Below are 20,816 nucleotides of genomic sequence, written 5' to 3' on the forward strand. Positions count from 1 at the left end.
CCCCTTGTGAGTATTATGAATGAAGGCAAATGCCTAGAGAAGAGAGAGAGTGTGTGTTGGAGCAAAAGTAGCTCAATACAATAACATCAAGTGCTAAGAGTGAAGAAGAAAGAAGGAGGAGCATCTCTTATATAGAGATGAGAAAGGAGTTGCATTTGTAACTCCCATTTCTATGAATGTCACATTCATAATAGGTGTGTGCAAAGTGTCACAATCCTCTTAAGGAGGATAAACTAAATAAAGAAATAAACAAGAGTTGTCCTTACATGTGGAATAAAGGACAAACAATGACATGTCCTCCACATGTGTACAAGAGGACAAACTACATTTAGGGACCCTTGGAATATCCCAATTAATACATCCAAGGAAAGATTAACCTTTCTAACACCCCCCCCTTAATCTTTACTTGGGGAGTTTACATCAACGGGTTGTAAACCCAAATTTTTACAATGAAACTGAAATCTCTCTTTAGAAAGTGGTTTGGTTAAAATATCAGCCACTTGATCCTCTCCTTTACAATAAAGAAGAGCAATTTGCTTGTCTTCAACTTGTTCTTGAATGAAGTGATGTTGAAGTGAAATATGTTTGGTTCATGCATGAAAAACTAGAATCTTTGCCAAGGCAATAGCACTTTGATTGTCACAATGTATAGGAGTAGGTGATTGTTGAGGTAAACCCAAATCGTTAAGAAGTCTTCTAATCCACAAAGCTTCCTTAGCTGAATTGGTACAACCTTTGTATTCAGCTTCAATTGAGCAAAGGGAAATAGAGTGTTCTTTTTTGCTTTTCCAAGAAATTGGACCTGAACCAACAAAGAAAAAATAACCACAAGTGGATTTCCCATCATTGGGATCTCCACCTAGATCGGAATGAGTATAGCCATGTAAAATAAATTCAGAATTTGCATCATAAAATAATCCCATATTAATAGTTCCTTTAATGTACCTTAAGATGTGTTTAGCAACTTTAAAATGAGTTTGTTGAGGTTTAGACATAAATCGAGAAACTAAACCAACACTATAAGCAATATCAGGTATAGTAAGAGTTAAATAATTTAAACTTCCTACCAACTCTCTATACAAAGTTTCATCAACAAAAGGAGTATTCATATCAGCCAGTAATTTAGTTCCTAGTTCACATGGAATTGAAACATGGTTAGAGTCATTCATGTTAAATTTTTCTAAAAGATCATAAGCATACTTGCTTTGAGAAAGAAAGATACCCTTAGGAGTTTGGAAAATTTGCATACCTAAGAAGTAATGTAAGATACCTAAATCAGTCATCTGAAATGTTTGTTTAAGTTGAAAATTGATATCAGAAATTAAGGCATCTGAACTAGAAGTGAGAATTAGATCATCTACATAAACAATAACAATGATAATATCATCGTTAGTATGTTTAATATACAAATTAGGATCATTCTTACTTCTAGCAAAACCTTGAGAAATAAAGAAAGAATTAATTTTAGAATACCATTCTCTAGGTGATTGTTTAAGACCATAAATAGATTTGTTCAATATGCAAACTAGATTTTCACTACCTTTCTTAACAAATCCAGGAGGTTGAGCCATATAGTTTCTTCATGTAAATCACCATTTAAGAAGGCACTTTTAACATCCATTTGATGAATGGGCCAATTCATTTTAGATGCTAAAGCAAGAACTAATTTGATAGTAGGCATTTTAGCAACAGGTGCAGAAGTTTCATTATAGTCTAATCCTTCAATTTGTGAAAAACCTCTAGCAACTAGTCTAGCCTTAAATTTACTAATTTCATTATTAGTATTCAATTTTGTTTTGTATAACCATTTACATGAAACTATATTCTTGCCATGAGGTAACTTGACTAAATCCCAAGTTTGATTAGCAATTAAAGAATCATATTCCTCTTGCATGGCTTTCTACCAATGAGGTTGAGAGTTAGCTTGATCAAAGGACTTAGGATCGTTAGAATTCATAATAGTAGTCATCAAAGCATAATTACAATAATTAATCCTTCTATGTTTAATTCCACCAAATCTAGAAATGTAATCATCACCTTCATTGATTAAGTTTTGAGCCCATTTAGGTTTACGTTTAGTTGTAATGGAATTATTACTAGAGGAAGAATCATTAGCAATAAAAGCATCATTAGTAGCTACTTGAATATTATGAGTGGGAGGAGCAGAAATAATAGGTGGTACTTGAGTTGAAGGGTTAAGAGGAGGAGTAGGGTTAAGAGAAGGAGGTTGGTCCTCCACCGGCACAATTTTAGTGCCACTGAATTCTGCATCATGTGTAGTAGAGCAATCATGGACTCCATTTTCTGCAATACAAACATCTCTAGCAACTTGAACTTTGTTAGTAGTGGAATCATAAACACGATAACCTTTAGTGTTTTCATCATAACCAACAAACATATAAGGAGATGACTTAGCATCTAATTTATGCCTTTTCTGTTTAGGAGTATGAACATAAGCAATAGATCCAAAAATTTGCAAATGTTGTAAATTAGGTTTCCTACTAGACCAAGCCTCTTCTGGAGTAATAACCTTGAGAGCTTTGGTAGGAGTCCTATTAAGAATGTAAGTTGCACAAAACATGGCTTCAGCCCAAAATTTATAATGCAGATTCTTAGCATGTAACATGCTTCTAGCCATTTCAACAATGGTCTGATGCTTTCTTTCTGCCACACCATTTTGTTGTGGTGTATAAGGAATAGTAAGCTCGTGTTTAATTCCACATGATTTCAAATAAGAGTGAAAAGCATTATTCACATATTCCTTTCCATTATCAGTTCTCAGAATTTTAAGTTTAAAACTAGATTGCCTTTCAACATATAACTGAAATTCAATGAATATATCAAGAACTTGATCCTTGCTATGCAAAAAATAGATCCAAGTTCATCTAGAAAAATCATCAACAAAGGTAAGTGCATACCGAGAACCTTGGATGGAGTTATTCTCCATGGGGCCCAAAAGGTCACTATGGACAAGATGCAACTTATGAGTTGCCCGCCATGATTTTCCACTTGGAAAGGGCTCCCTATGCATCTTACCACTCATACAACCTGTACAAGCAATCTTAGAAGGAATAATGTGAGGCAAGCCATCAACCATATTGTGCTTTTGCATAAAAGTAATATAATCTGAATTTAAATGGCCAAGTCTTTCATGCCATATATTGAAATCAATAGAAGTATGTAATGAATATCGTGAACTAGCAAATTCATGGAATTTAAACAAATTTTCATTATCCATTTTAGCATGAGCAATCACTTTTTGAGTTTGAGGATGTATGACATAACATGTATCTTTCTAGAATTCAACTTTATAGTCCTGACATAACTGTGAAACAGAAAGTAGATTAGTTTTCAAGTCAAGTGCATATAATACATCATGCAGTTTACCATTAGGAATAGTAACATCACCTAAACCTTCAAGTTTACAAGTCTGATTATTAGCTAATTGAATAGGAATGTTAGCAATATCAGGTTGTAAAGAATCAAAAATTTCTTTATGAGAAGTTACATGTTGTGATGCACCACTGTCAACAATCCATTCTAAAGGTCTACAAAGATTAAAGCTACAAGTAAAAGCATGACGAGAATTAGAACCAGTGGAGTTACCTTTTTTATGATGTGATTTTTGATTATTGTTACTATTATTCATAGGTTTTTTATCATTTTTCTTTTTAAAACAGTTATTGACAATATGACCATCTTTGCCACAATAAGAACAATGAGGTTTGGAATTGGAATGATTCCTTTGATTATTAGTATTACGAGTTTTATTATGATGATTGTTATTATTATTATATTTCGCATGAAATTTATTGTTTGAAGTAGTATTATATTGTTTGTTGTTATTATTATTATTGGAACGAAAATTATTATTTGAATTTCTAGACACAAATGCATGTTCAGTTGATTTAAGGGTACCAAACTGAATTAGCTTAGCTTCTTCCTGTCTTAATAAAGTTTGAAAAATAACATAAGTGAACTGAGAAGTTAAAGTAGGAATAGCAAGCTGTGCATGAATATTAGTTATAAACTGTTGAAATTGTCTAGGAAGACACTTTTTAAGAATAAGATGAATTAAACGAATGTCCTCTAATTGAACACCTAAGGCAATAATTTGGCTTTTAAGAGAATCAAATTTTAACAGAAATTCATCCATACTTTTAAAATCTGCATACCTGAGATCTTCAAGTTGATCCTGCAACTGTATTTTGCGGTATTCATCTCCACTGTCATACTTGGTTTGCAAGATGGACCATGCATCATGAGCTTTAGAACAGTGAGAAATTAACACATATAAATCTGGAATGATGGAAATACCAATTAAACCTAAAGCTTCTTCATTTTTAGATTTCCAAGTATCTTTCTCGTCTTGGGTAGCCGCTGAACCAGGTTCAAGAGAGGGATCAGTGGCTATTTCAAAGAGGTGTTTAAAACGAAAAATGAATGAGATATGAGTTTTCCAAGAATGATAATTAGAATAACTAAGTTTTATTTCTGGAATTAAGGTTGATATTTTTATGAATAAAAATGCCCCCCCTAATAGAAATATGACTTATACGTTAACTTGAAAACGTGATAACGGAACTGAACAAACAATAATAATAATCCTGCAACAAAACGTTAGTTCAAGGATAAACTTGGAAAAGAATCCTGCAGAAGCGTTATTAGGATGATAATAGCCTAAAAAAGACAACGAATCTAAGTCTCTATATGTAGGATGCCTATATTAATGATATGCCAAATAAAAAACAATGATGGGATGTAACAGAATTGCATGCAAGAGGGAAACGAAATTTAAACGCTTCTAATGATAAAAATAGCACCTAAAATGTTTAAGATGCAACACTTGTAACAAAGTTTAAAAAAGGAATCTTCAGAAATAATAATGAAAGTGACACGTATCAAAAAGCATCACATGCATCAACTCAGGAATGCTAAAAATAAACAATATTCCTTAACAAAGCTAAGAAACTGAAACACCCTAAAAAAAAGTCTTATTTTGAAAATTTGTTGGGGTAAGAAAATCCGCTACCCAAAAGACCAAATCCTAAAGAAAACGTCTTATTAAGGAGAAATTTTAATTGGGATTTTTTAGTTTTCAGCTTCCTGAGATTCTGAAATAAGCTATTATCAAGATTGCAAACAAAAAGCAAAACTGGCCGTCGCATTCGCCAACCTGCACACTACACAAGGAGTGCAACAACTTGATGAATTTCTCTTGAGCCGAAGTTATATCACCGGATATCAGGCTTCCAATGATGATATTCAGTATTCTACCAAGGGTGTTGGGGTACGTGTCGGGGCTGAGATTGAGCATTCGTCTGCTGCTCCTAGAACACCACCGCCATCATCATCAAAGGCTGCTACTGAGGAGCTCGAGGGATGAGAAAGCGTACGAAACAAAAATGCATACAAGGATGTCCGGTTCAAGAGAATGGCGAAAACGAGGGCTTGAATCTCAGGAAACGTGTGCTCCTTCAACTTCACCCAATGCATACAAGGCTGGGTGTTTTTGAAAAAGACTCATGCAAGAATATGCATTTGAAGACTTTAAAAAACTTTGGTTGCATGCAGACGGAATAAGGAAAGCAGATAATACGCCTTAAAAAGAGCATTTTTATTGCATGCAAGCCTGTGAACAACAGGAACAAAAAGAAAGTTTCTAAAAGATCTGAGTGATCTTTAAGAGATAAAAAAAGGTAAACAAAAAAAAAAAAAAAGTTTGTGGATAAGAGAGTTTTAATTAAAAAATCATAAATTTTTTTTTAAATTTCCAAATAGAAATAGATTTAAAAAAAAATTTATAAAAAAAAAAGGAAAATTATATATTTAAAAAAAAAAAATTATTATTTTTTAAGAGTGCAAATATATTATTTCCTTCAATTAAATGAAATATTTTTTTAATTAAATGATAAGAAGAATAAGTAGAGCGAATGTATACAATATTTATAAAAAAATTGCACAATTTAATATAAATAAGTGGACTGAAGTAATACTTCTTGTTTTGGCGGCACGCCTTCCAAAACAAGAAAAAAATTAAAAATTTTATAAGAGAACCCTTTGGTGGCAAGCCTTCCAAAGAGGGTTAGTAAGCAATGATAAAAGTGATACTCTAAAAACCTGCACACAAAAGATGTTAGAATGAGCAGAAAATTGCAACAAAAACTTCTTCTCTTAATGACGTCTCCAAATAAGGTGTGCTCCAATGAATGGCAACCTTCAACACAAAACTTAAAACAAGGATTAGATAGCCAAGCTCTAATACCATGTAAGAAATGATAAGATTGAGCAAGGAACGAGAAACAATCCAAGTAAGTTAAGTGTGAAACAATGTTACCATAAGATAAGCATAATCCAAGAGCATACACCAAGATGGTTCAACAATGGAGACAAGGATTTATAAGGGGAAAGCAAAGAAAACCCCTTGTGAGTATTATGAATGAAGGCAAATGCCTAGAGAAGAGAGAGAGAGTGTGTTGGAGCAAAAGTAGCTCAATACAATAACATCAAGTGCTAAGAGTGAAGAAGAAAGAAGGAGGAGCATCTCTTATATAGAGATGAGAAAGGAGTTGCATTTGTAACTCCCATTTCTATGAATTCCACATTCATAATAGGTGTGTGCAAAGTGTCACAATCCTCTTAAGGAGGATAAACTAAATAAAGAAATAAACAAGAGTTGTCCTTACATGTGGAATAAAGGACAAACAATGACATGTCCTCCACATGTGTACAAGAGGAAAAACTGCATTTAGGGACCCTTGGAATATCCCAATTAATACATCCAAGGAAAGATTAACCTTTCTAACAAATGTCTTGTGATCAGCAAGTCATCAACATACAAAACCAAAAATAGAAGTGAATCACCCTGTTGCAAAATGTAGACATTAGGATCGAAATGGCACCGAGTGAACCCAACTGATAGAAGGAAGGAGTCCATCTTGGCATACCAGGCCCGAGGAGCCTGTTTCAGGCCATAGAGAGACTTTTGAAGATGACACACAAGTGAAGAATCCTGAAGGAAGCCCTGTGGCTACTCCATGTAGATCTCCTCATGAAGGTCACCATGAAGAAAAGCACTCTTCACATCCATCTGATGTACTTCCCAACGATTAGTTGCAGCAATGGAAAGAACAATTCGAATGGAATTCATTCGGGCAACTGGTGCAAAAGTCTCAGAGTAGTCAATCCCAGGAACCTGGGAGAATCCTTTGGTGACCAAGCGAGCCTTGTGTTTGTCAACTAACCCATCTGCTGCAAATTTTTTCTGATAGATCCACTTACATCAAACAAGTTTTCTTCCTTTAGGAAGAGGGACAAGATCCCAAGTGTGGTTCCTCATCAAGGAACTATACTCTTCCTGCATAGTTGTATCCCACTCAGAAATACCAGAAGCCTCATGAAAGGACTGTGGATCTAAGGCAGTAGCAATGAAGACATGTGGAGCATCCTGGAATTGTGAATGAGTTCGCCTGGTGTCTGATGGATCCCCAACCCAATCACCTGCATACTGCAAGGTCTGTCTAGCCCAAAGTGGGCAAGAAGATGGAGAATCTAGAGGGGAATCATTAACCTCTGAATGATGACTAGGAGAGGAAGGAGTTGAGTTCTCTAAATCACTTTTTGCATCAGAAGTAGAGGTAGAAGACTGTTCAGGTGAATCTGACTCATCAGAAGATCTGTCATGTATTCCAAGTGACTCTAATGTCAAGGTAGAAGGAGTTGGAGAAGTGATAGAAAGTGAGCTTGAAGATCCCTCCTCAAACTGAACACTCCTCTCAATGAATAACTCATGTGTAGTAGGGTGGATCAACCGATAACCCTTCACACCATCAGGATAACCTAAAAATATGCAAGGTCTGCTTTGCGGATCCAAGGCCTTACGTTTCTCTATAGGAATGTGGGCCCATGCAGGGGAGCCAAAAACTTGAAAGTGCTTAACTGATGGTTTCTGACCGCTCCAAGCTTCAAAAGGAGTAACTCCCGTCAAGGCTCGGTGAGGAACACGGTTCTGGATATAACAAGCATAGTTAATGGCTTCTGCCCAATACTGTGGTGCAAGAGATCTAGAGTGAATCATACAGTTTTCCATTTCCTTCAAGGATCTATTCTTCCATTCTGCAACACCATTTTGCTGAGGATTGTATGGAACTGAATGTTTTAAATCAATCCCCTCTGAAGTGCAAAATCTTTCAAACCGATGGTTGACATACTCACCACCATTGTCTGTGCGCAAAACCTTGATGGCTTTCCCAGATTGCTTTTCTACAAAAATTTTGAAGTCTTGAAAATGATCAAATACTTTTGACTTCTATTTGAGAAAGTACACCCATGTATATTGAGAAAGGTCATCAATGAATGTGAGGACATATCGGGCCCTGCTGAAAGAAGGATGTTGAAATGGACCAGCCAAATCATTATGAACTAACTCTGGTATCTGTGAAGCTCTCCATGCTTTACTTTTGTCAAACTTTTCCTTAGGATGCTTACCAAGAATGCAACCTTGGCAAACACCTCCTGAGAATTGAACTGAAGGCAACCCTGTGACCATGCTCTGCTGGTTGAGCTGATGCAAATAGTGAAAGTTAAGATGGCCAAACCGCTCATGCCATAATTTACTCACATCATTAGAGTGAGTGAGCAAACAAGATGAAGGAGGATCAGGAACAAAGTGAGAAAACAGATAGAGTCGTGACTGATGATCTGCTCTCCCAACTGCAACTACATAATCACTATGCAACTCACGTATCTCCACTGAATCAGGAGTAAACTCAACCCGCTTGCCTAAACCTGTGTGAGTGATTTGGTATATTGATAGGAGATTAGTTGATAATGAGGGTACACAAAGAACCTCATGGAATGTGCCATCCCCCACATCAACAGACCCTCTCCCACACACCTCAATAGGAGTGTCATCACCCATCAAAATAGAAGGCATAGTACATGGCTCCAAGGATGCAAGTTCTTCCTTAGATGAAGCCATGTGGTGCAAAGCACCCGAATCAAGAGCTTTGCCCTTTCCTTTCCCCTTTTTGTTTTCTTTTGCCTTGTTAGACTCTTCATTAGAACTTTGTTTGATAGACTCAGGAACACTAATATTATTCTTCTCAAGAATGTATGTCAAGTGATCAATTTGTTTCTTCAAATATTTATGTTCATCATGACCGGATCTTTTACAATAGGCACATTTAACCTTTTCTTTCTTAGGCTTATCGCCCTTAGAGGATGAGGTATCAATAGTTGCTTTTGAAGCAATTGGTATATGATCCTTCTTTTCCTCACTATTATTTTGTTTCTCATCCTTACTATTGTTGTTACTACTTTGTCCTTTTTGTTCTTTTGTGCCTTGGTTGGTTGCTAATGCATGTGACTTAGAGGACTTAAGAGTGCCCATCTGGATTAGCTTGTCCTATTCTCGAGTGAGATTGACAGCAAAATCATCTAGAGATGGCATGTTGAATTGAGTACCAAGTGCACCCTTAGTAGCATCAAAGGTAGAAACAAACACAGAATATTCTGAACTTAGCTTAGAGAGAATACTGAGAATCAGTTGTTCATCTTTCTTTTCAATTCCACATTGTTTTAACTGTAGCCTTAGTGATTTCAATTTGGTGAAGAAATCTTGGATTGTGTTGAAATTTTCTGGACTCAAACTAATTAATTCATTTTCCAACATATGACCCCTCATTGAATCTTTTGTGCCAAATAATGTTTCTAGCTTTGTCCATACTTCATTTGGTGTATCCAAAGACTCAATGTGAAATAGCAAGTCAGGAGAAATAGACAAACACAATGTTTCATATGCTTCATCACATTTGTTAAACCACTTAGGCTTGTCTTCATCTTTAGCAGGTTCAGTTTCAAGTCCCATAGTTATCCTATTTAATCCAGCTTTCCTTAAGTGAATTATCATGTGTGATTTCCACTCAAAGTAATTGTATGGAGTTAGGATGGGCATATTTGTCTAATCCATGATGAAGAAATGCAAAGAAATACTAAAAAGAAGAGAACCCAGCCACGACAATGCCCCTCCCTTTTTACTCAATCAAAGAACCCCCCCCCCCCCCCCCGCCCAAAGAAATATGATTTGGCACTTTATTTTAGTGCGTTTACAACTACCACTAGAAAGAAATACTTAGTGGTCTTGATTTCAATGCATTACAAACCCTTATGAAGAGCATATGCTAAAAGACTGCGATCTACTCAAAAAATCATGCACTTTCAAAAAAAGAATTGCCTCGATACGAGGTCGTATGAGAAAGTTATGATCCTCCGAAGTTTTCAAAATGAGAACTGTGCACAGTCACAGCTGAGAATCTGCAATTTCTGAAGAATTCATGCATGAAAATCAAAAAACAACTCCACTAGTGGATAGAGCACAAAAAAATAGCCAAGTTCATAATAAGAATCATCAAAATCGAAGTCCGTATGAGCAAGAACGAGACATTTGAAAACTGCATTCAAATCTGCGACTGCCAACGGAGAGGGGTATGGTTGTAGCCTTTCATGCTCGATTCTGCAAAATATATAGCTTGCATGCAAAATCTAAAAGATACCCAGATGGTTTTTCGGGGCTGCAAACAAAACTTAGAAAGCATATTCCTTGCTGATGTATAGAAGATGTTGCTGTAGTGTAAATCAGACGCCTTTAACAGTAAAAAATGGCTCCAAAAATCAAGAAACAACCCCAGCAAACAAAATATGACATGCAAATGTTGGATCAGCTTCCTAAGTCCATTAATGGCATGCTGGAACCTGCAATACTGATTGAAAACTCTAAATATGCAAGTTTGGTTATCAGATTTGAGATTGAAACCCCAAAGAAAAATCGTTTTTGTCAAAACTTTTCTTATTCTCAAGATCATCCAAAGATGCAAGAGAAGAGCATACTTCGTTTTTCAAAAAACTACAATAAAATTTATTAGCCCCCCCCCCCCCCCCCCCCCCCCTGGAATCTCTCAAATAAAGAAACTAAAATCTACTCTTGCACATAGAAAAGTTCTGATACCATGTTAGAATCTGAAAAGATTAACAATTCAGAAAACTAGTGCAAAGAGTAAATATCTAAACTATGAATGCAAATGATACAAAATCAAATTAGCAACACACAGTCAGTCTCCAAGAGAGTAATGCAAATGCTAGAAGCAAAATAGCATTACGAGGATGCAAAAACAAGAGATGTGAATACAAGCCAGGTAGCATGCTTATATAGGCTAGGAAGAGGGAGGAGGTGGCAACACCAACCAATGAGGAGCAACCATCTATTGGACTAGAGATAGCAAAGTATCTTCCCAAGATAGCTAATGGATGCTCACATGTAGGAAGGTGACACCTCACAACCATTCACCTAATAAGACATGCTTTATTAACCTAAGTGAGATTATTAAAAAGTGTAGGAAAAACCTAGCAAAATAGGAAAAATAAAAAACTACACTAACAAACCAAAAGTAAAATTGGGGTGATGTCCCAAACCCCAAAGAATTATGAAAAGTGTATGGTACGTTCTCGATTAGTCACCACATATCAACAAATATTTGAATGGATTGCAAAGTACAATTCAAAATGAGATCAATTTGTGAAATTGGATAGTGTGGAAGAAGCATATCAATATGCCTTGAAAGATGAGGAGATCTTGAGAAAGAAGCATAAAAAAGGCAAAGAGGTAGAGGAAGAAAATTTCAAAGAGGTAGAGGTAGAATTTATTGAGAAAATACTAGATACAACAATACTATGCAAGAGATGGGTGAAGCCGAGAGGAAAGATGATGAGAAAAGCAAGACCAAGTGGAAATGTGGTAGTTCTTATTGAGGTGGTTATGGAAGAGGATCAATTCATGGAACCTATTTCAAAAGTGGTGAAGAGGGACATAAAGCCCTTGAGTATAACTAATATGGGAAGAAAACTAAAGGTAGAAGTATAAATTCTTTAGCCCAAGGAGAATTTGCAAGTCCACCAAATGTACTTGAAAAGGAGGAAATTTTGATGGTAAGGAAAACTTTGTGTAATGAGAAAATTGGTGGAGAATCCCTCATGAGAAGCCTTTTCAAGACCATAAGCAAGATTGTAGGATAATATTGTAAGGTAATCATTGAGAGTGGTAGTTCAAAATATTTGGCATCAAAGGAGTTGGTTAATAAATTACAATTACAAAGGATAAGACACCCTAAACCCTACCAAGTTACTTGGATCAAAGATGAGCATAAGTTACTAGTAATTGAACAATGCCTTGTGAAACTCAAGATTGGAAATTATTATGATGAAGTTTTGTGTGATATTATGCCTATGCATTGTTGCCAGATCCTTTTGGGTAGACTGTGGCAGTATGATAGAAAAGCATTACATGATGGTAGATTGAATTAATATAATATTTTAGAAAATGGAAAAAGACAAGTATTTTTACCTTTGATACAAGTGCCTAATGACAATCATTGTACTATGTTACAGGTTTGAAAGGTTAATGGAAATCAATTTGTTAAATATGTGAGGAAAGAAAAGGTTTGTTTTGTTGTGATTCCTAGTGCACTGGGTAATGCTAGTATTGATCAAGTTCCAACAAAAGTTGAAAAGTTGTTCACTGAGTATTAGGAGATTATTTTAAAGAATGTACCTAATGGTTTACCACCAATAAGGAGTATAAGTCATTCTATGGATCTAATTCCTAGAGCTAGTTTTTTGAACAAAGAACCTTATAGATTGACACCTACCAAGAATGAAGATCTTAATAGATAAGTACAAGAATAGTTGTAGAAGGGTTTGATCAAAGAAATTTTGATTCCATGTGTTGTACCTATTGTATTGGCACTTAAGAATAATTATCATTGGATAATGTGTACCGATTCTAGAGATATTTACAAGATAACAGTGAAGTATCAATTTCCTCTGCCAAGGATGGATGATACAATGGATTGTTTGAGTGGAGCAAGATATTTTATAAAGATTGATTTGAAGAGTCGTTATCATCAAATCTGAATCAAAGAAGGTGATGAGTGGAAGACTACTTTCAAGACAAACGAAGGTTTGTATGAATGGTTGGTTATGCCTTTTGGTTTGACTAATGCACCAAGTACTTTCATGAGGTCTTCAATAAATGCTTGGGTAAGTTTGTGCTTGTCTATTTGGATGATATTATTATATTTAATAAGACTAAGGAAGAACATCTTGAGCATATTAGACAAGTGTTACAGAGATTGAAAGAGGATAAAATGATTATTAATTTGAACAAGTGTTCATTCATGAAGGAGGAAATTGTGTATATGGGATTTGTGATTTTTGTTGATGGTTTGAAGATGGATCCTAAGAAGGTTAAAGAAATTCTTGAGTGGCCTACACATGAAAATATGAAGGTAAGATCATTTCATGGGTTCAAAAGTTTCTATAGGAAGTTCAGCATAAATTTTAGTTCGATTTATAATGCCATGACTTTAGTTTGAGACAATGAGAGGAGATAAAAATGATTTCAAGTGGACACATGGAGCTAATAAGAGTTTTGAGACTTTGAAACAAAAGGTTGTTGAATTACCTCTATTATTTTTACTTGATTTTAATAAAGTATTTCAAGTTGAGAATGATCCAAGTTGTAGTGAAATTGGAGTTGTGTTGAGTTGGGAAGGAAAACCTATTGCTTTCTTTAGTGAGAAGTTAAATGATGGTGAAAGGAAGTATTATGTGTTTGGTCAAGAGTTCTATGTCATTGTTCAAAAGTTGAAGAAGTGGGGAGATTATTTGATTGCTAAGGATTTTGTGTTGTGCATCGATCATAAGGTTTTAAAGTATTTGGGAAGTCAACATAAGTTGAATCAGAGACATATAAAGTGGGTTCATTATTTATAGAATTTCACATTTATTATCAAGCATAGTAATGGAGTATCTAACCAAGTTGTAGATGCATTGAGAAGATATTTGCTAACCTAGATGAGAATTGAAGTTCTTAGCTTTGATGAGATGAGGGATTGGTATGAGACTGAGGTGTGGAGAGAATGCAAAGCACTAGTACTAGATCAACTAAGTAAGTATGAAGATTATTTCATTCAGGAAGGTATATTGTTCAAAGGAATTTAGTTCTATATACCAAGAGGATGTATGAGAGTTAATTTGATTAAGGAAAAACATAGCGGAAGATTGGTTGGACAATTTGATATTGATAAGACATTGAATTTTCTTAAGGAAAAGTATTATTAGTCGTAGTTGTATAAGGATGTTTAGAAGTTTATAAGGAGTTGTGAAGTTTATCAAGTTGCAAAAGAAGTAAGTCAAAATACTAGATTGTATACACCTATTTCAGTACTCGAGAAACCTTGGAGTGATATCAATTTGGATTTTGTTCTTGGCTTACCGAGGACAACAAGAGGGCTATTCTATACTTGTTGTGGATATATTTTCTAAGATGGTATATTTCATACCATGTAGGAAAACATTTGATGCAGTACATGTTGTTGAGCTTTCTTCAAAGAGGTTTTTAGATTGCATCAATTACCAAGGAGTATTGTATCTTACCAAAATAGTAAGTTTATTATTTATTTTTGGAAGACTTTGTGGAAAAAGTTGGACATCGACTAGAAGTTAAGTTCTACATTCCATCCATAGACTGATGAACAAATCGAGGTTCTGAACATAAGCTTGGGTAATTTGTTGAGATGTTTATTTGGGGATAAACTGATTAACAGGGATTTAGTATTGACACAAGAAGAGTTTACATATAATAATTTTGTGAACAAAAGTACTAGGAAAACACCTTTTTAGATTGAAACTGGAATACAACCGAGGGGTATATCTTATTTGAGGGATATTATTGGAGAAGAGAAGAGAAGTGTTGAAGGTGATGAATTCGTAGAATTTATGAAGTCTTTGCATGAGGGAGAGAAGCATAAGTTGGAATAGAGTAATAAAAAATATAAGGAGAGTGCAAATAATTCGTAAAGACATATGATTTTGAAGTTGGCGACAACGTGATGGTTCATTTGAAGAAGGGTAAATTTCTTGTTGGCAAATATAGTAAGTTGAAGATGAAGAAGTTTGGTCCTTGTAGAATCTTGAGGAAATTTGATACTGGTAATGCTTATGAAGTTGATTTACCTGATGACATGGATATATATCCTATATTCAATGTTTTTGATTTGTACAAGTGTTAGGAATATGATGATGAGTTGGCAGTATCAAATGATTATCCTAAGAAGCAGATTGAAGAGAAAGAGCAGATTTTGGATCAAAAAGTTGGTAAGAGTACAAGAGGAAAATATTTGGTAAAGTGGAAGAACATATCAGTTGAAGATGCTGCATAGATTTCTCAATCTGAGTTTCATTCATCTTAGATTGTGACACACTCATGATTTGGGAGAATCATTTCTTTTCAACCCTGATTTTCTGATGCAAGATCATCTTAGGTTGCATTATTATCTTGTTTGATAGATATGTCCTTAGTTATCATTGTGAACTTGTTCAGTTACTTCTTCGTTGTTAGCTTGGTGGATGCATTCCTTTCTTCATTCAATGAGTGGCTTGGGTTCCTTGTTCGTCGAGTGATTTCTTCTCAATGTTTACCAAGTGCCTCAGTGAATCTATGTGTCTATTGTTCAGTGATGTCTTGTTCTTTTTTCATCGAGTTGTCTATTTGGTTCTTATTTGAGAGCCAACTTGTGTATTTAATTATTTGTCTTGATTTAATGTATTGGATCAATCATTGGGATGCATGTAGACCATTATTTGGTTGGCTTTCTTCAATGTGATGATCTAGAAAATTGTGTAAGTCATTTTGGCTAGTATAAATAGAGGGTCTTGGTCTACATTTAGGAGAGAGACAAGTAGAGGAAATTGAAGGAAGATATCATAGATCTCACATGCTAGAGGACATTTCTTTGTTTTTGAATCTTTATAATTGTTGTAACCCAGAAGGCCTCACAACTGGACATGTATGATGAAAATTGATGAATAAATGAAAAACTCATCAAGGGTTGGTTGATTGTTAGGTGAGCCTTTGGCCCTACCTTTCGTCCATCTCCTTGGGTCATGTGGTCATTGATTTGCTATTGAATCCTTTAAACATTTATTTTTTGAATGTGAGTTTGCTAGAAAAATTTGGTCTATTTTTTTGGGTTCTCCTATCATATGGAATAGTCATCTGAGTTTCTCTTGGAGTGGAATTCTTGTTGGTTATGTTGAACTTTTTTATTTTAATCTTAATGGATTCTAGGAAATTATGTCTTTTGAAATCCTTTGGTTTTTGTGGAAAGAAATAAGTAGGGAGGTTTTTAAAAAGAAGGTCGTAAGACTTACTGAGTTTAAGCTTAAACTCACACATTTTACTATTACATCGTATGTTTCTTTTAGTGTGGAGATGTCTATGAGGAATTTTATGACACTTATCTTGGAAGGATCCGTTCTTATCTTTAAATATGATGTTAAGGTCATTCAATATATGAATCAATATAAATCTATTTTATATTTTGAGGATCTTGAATAGTTAAATAATATCATGAAAGACTTCAACATCAAAGATGACCAAGGAAGAACTAATGCTCGTTTGGAAGATGATCTCAATTTGGGTAGCACTATTGAAATTGTTGATCTAGTAGTTGATCATGGAGTTGCTATATGGGATGGTACACTCTTCCCTATTGCAATGGTTAATACTTTTACTATTAATGATGGTTGGGGTAATTGACCCCTGATGGTATCTCACTTTTTGGCATTATGGGTATTTGTTGATCCCTCTATTGTGAACTCTCAATGGTTGGATATCTAGTTTATATATTGTTCATGTAATGCCCCAATTGAGAACCCAAAAGAAATAAACCTAATATGTTGCAAAATTGCTAAACTATTTTTTTGAAGTTTAAACAACATCAAAGTAATAATATGAAAGGAATGTAGATAAACACAATAATTACACATATTCCATTACAATACAAGTTTCATTCCTCAAGGGTTCCTTCATGATGCGTCACATTTAAGAAATTTTATTAATAGTTTAAGTCTTAAGGAAAATTTCCATAATCATAAAAGAATAACAAACTCATAATCTCACGAGAACAACTGATATGATAAAGTACATCTGGATAACAACACACATTGTACATCTCACAAGGTATACAATAATAAATACAATTACATTAGTATAAAATACAACATCATGTAGGATCTCAAGCTACATGATACATCAAATAAATAGTATTTTCTAAGACAAGAACAAGAATTATAAAGGTACAACCACATCAACAAACATCCAATAACTTTCAATATGTACGGGAACCCAATGGTATGAAGTTGCTACCTCCTTACCTCATGGTGACCTAATTAGGTACCACTCCCACTATCAAAGGAAGATGATGAATGATCCACACAAAGATAATCAAATCATAAAACCAATCCTAGGCAAGGAATCTTGAGAGCCAAATCTACCTCAAGGGTACAAAAACTATAGATAAAGAAAATGTAACCAAAGTTGAAAAGACAATCAATCAATACCAACATCACCTACCAAAATCAAAATCCAGATACCAAGTACAATACAAGTATCAAAATTAAAGAGATACAACCACTAAATGACCACTTCTAAATCAAAAGTTAAGTGTCAAAAGAATAACAAACAATGAATAATTGATAATCATCGATAAAAGTCAACTGTCATCAATAAATAACATCCAACCATTAGTGCCAACTCATAGTAAATAACAACCAAAAAAAGTAACATCCAACATGAAGTACACCACTAGAGGAAAATACAAAAAATCTATGGAGGAGAGTCATGCTACATACTAAGTAGTGTCATCACGTATTCAAACTACTTGAGTTACCTTGGACTGGTCTCACATTGGACCCCTAACCCTCAAGCATTGAGTTACATTAGACTAGTCACTTTGGACCTCAAACCCTCAATGGAATACATGCAAAACTAGAATACCCTCTCATGAAAGAGGAAACTAGTCATACCTCTCACTAGGTATCATTGCATTCTCATCTATATTCTATACAATCACTCAAGACATGGGAAAAGCAACATCTCTATTTATCTTTTAAAAGTGTTTCCCAAATATTAATTACTAGATTATCACTTATTATACAACTTACAATAGGTTATCCTGGCACTAATCACTTTTGGTCCTAGACCCCCATTGTAAGCCACCCCCATATCCATGCACCTAGAAAATCTCTCCTAAAATCACAAATCACAATTATGTCCCATACTATAGATACAATAACAAGTGAATTCGGTTTCATGACAAGAAATATATAATATACATCGATTCTCAAAACCCCAAGCCGTCATAATTTTCTTAGTAAAATAAAACTCACAAACAGATTTCCCACTTTGAATCATAAAACATATCATGACATCCATTCAAATAAACATCATAAAGGAAAACTCAAATCCTTTGTTGCACATCTTATTTTGGCCAACTACACAAGTCACATAAAACCATCACAAAATAAATATCACTAGATATTAAACAAACATAAAGAAACATATAGTTTTTAGCCATATAGTTTAATTTCATCATTTTCTATTATTTAATTTGGGTCATAAGAATGTGTTTATGTTGGAAATGATTGAAATGATCATAAGAAAAGTTGTTGGAATAATATATGGAACTGGTAAAGAATGTCCTCAATCATTGTTTTGTCATTGATGTCAAACTTGCTACTTGCAGGAATGACAATTGCTTTAGTGATCCAAATACTATCAATTAGTTGATTGTCAAGAAGGAGACAATCAATAAGATGTAACCAGAACACCTAGAGAAAGGTTGAAGTTATGATGTTGTAATGAAGTACGAGGATCAGCTAAGCCATTGATGAAAAAGTGTATTTGATGACATACTATAAGATACAAAGAATGGATACACTAGAACATATCAAAGATTTAAGGCTTTAGCTAAGTCTTTTGTAAAGCTCAACTAAGTTCATTAGAGAGAAGGAGCTAAGCAAGCTAGTAAGAGCCAAGCAAATTCCTAGTTAATGTTGAGTAAACTTCAGATGCCGAGCAAGATTAGATGCCGAGTAAACTTCAGATGTCGAGCCAGTTCAGATGCCGAGTGACACAGAGTTAACCAAGTGCCGAGCAGGTATAGGTGCCAAGTAACACAGAGGTGTCGAGCACCAGTAACTCAATAATGCCGAGTTGCTGCATTATTTTGGAAATCGAAGATTTGTCAGATTTAAGCCGACAAGGTTGTTATCTAGAAATATGTGAATTAAAAGGAAGATAAGAATGATGAGCTGGTGGCACAAAACACCATGTAGAACATTTTTAAGGATATAATTGGTGAAGTTTCTAGAAGAGAACAAGATATGGGGTAGATACATTGTATCCTACCTAATCCGTTTTGAAACCCTAAAATTGGAGAGGGAGAATTGAGCGGCAAAGGCAAATCAGTTTTCTATTTAAGAAGACACAAGTTAATAAAAAAAAGGAGGAGAGAGAGAGGTGGTCAAGCATAAAAGTATGAAGTACTAAAGAAGGTGCTAAGGAGAAGAAATCACATTAACTCTGTTTGGATAGACGACCACAAGGATGATTGCATTGGCAGAATGAGTAAGAAGACTCAAGGAGACAAAGCTTGAAAGGAAGACAAGCAGACAGAGCTGAAGTGATTGAAGCCAAGCATAAGGATTGAACTGAGAGTGTGATCTGAAATTTGCAAAGTATGTTGTAAGTTATATCAAATCAAAAGACCATTATCGTTACTTTCTAGCAATTGTAACAGTAAGTTTAAATCCTATGGACTTAGGTTGGTTTAATAGCCATAAGATAAATCCTTTAACAGTGTGACATTCCAAGAGAATGTTCTAAAGACCTTTAACCAGGCCCATTCCTAACAATTTGGTGAAATCCTCTAACAAGGTCACATTTAACAGTGTGTTGTAAGCCTTTAACAGGGTAGGCCTTTAACAGGGCATCACTTCAGAAGAGTGAGAATCAAGTAGCATGTTACTGGTGGTTTTTCCTAAATTGGGTTTCCACGTAAATCATTGTGTCATGTGTTGATCTTTGCATGTTTTATCTTTGCATGTTGATTTACTGTAACTTGCTTATATGATTGATTTATGTTTGGATGGATGAAAAGTGTATGGATTTGTTAAAGGTAGTAAAAAGGTATTAATAGGGCATCTAGACCTTGAATAACTAATTCACCCCCCCTCTCAGTTATTCTAAAGAATTCTAACAATTGGTATCAAAGCTTGACTGTTGATTCAGTTTAAAGGGACTACAAGCAGAAAAGATCAAAATGCCAAAAAGAGAAGTTCCCAAGCTCAACAAAGACAACTTTGTTGCATGGAAAAGTTTGATGAAGCTACATCTTGGATCTATAGGAGATTATGCCCAAAATTCAATTGTCACTGAACATGTAGATCCAACAGGTGCTCCTGCTGCAGAAGACATGAAAAACAAGCAAGAACACAATCAGACAATGCTAGAAATTGCCTCTGCACTCAGCTATGCTGAATTTGATGATATCAAAGGATGTGACACTGCATTCAAAATGTGGAAAGCCCTATCAGACATCTATGGAGGAGATCAGAATGTACAAAGAGCAAAAAGAGAAAGTCTCAGAGCAAAGTTTGATGACATGAAAATGGAAGAAAATGAGAATGTTGCTCAGTATGGTGCAAGAATAAAGGAAGTGGTAAGTGCAATAAGATGCTTGAGTGGTCAACTGGATGAAGATACTGTTAATAGTAAGTTCTTAAGAACCTTGCTCCCTATCTATGCTATTAGAGTATCAGCAATACAAGAGCTAAGATGTATACCAGGAAACAATCTAAGTTTTGAATGTATAATAGGTAGACTCACTGCATTTGAGTTATTTAACTTTGACAACTAC

This window comes from Cupressus sempervirens, chromosome 11 (genome assembly GCF_028749045.1).
Source record: "Cupressus sempervirens isolate cs-2001-9-10 chromosome 11, ASM2874904v1, whole genome shotgun sequence".
Classification (NCBI taxonomy): domain Eukaryota; kingdom Viridiplantae; phylum Streptophyta; class Pinopsida; order Cupressales; family Cupressaceae; genus Cupressus; species Cupressus sempervirens.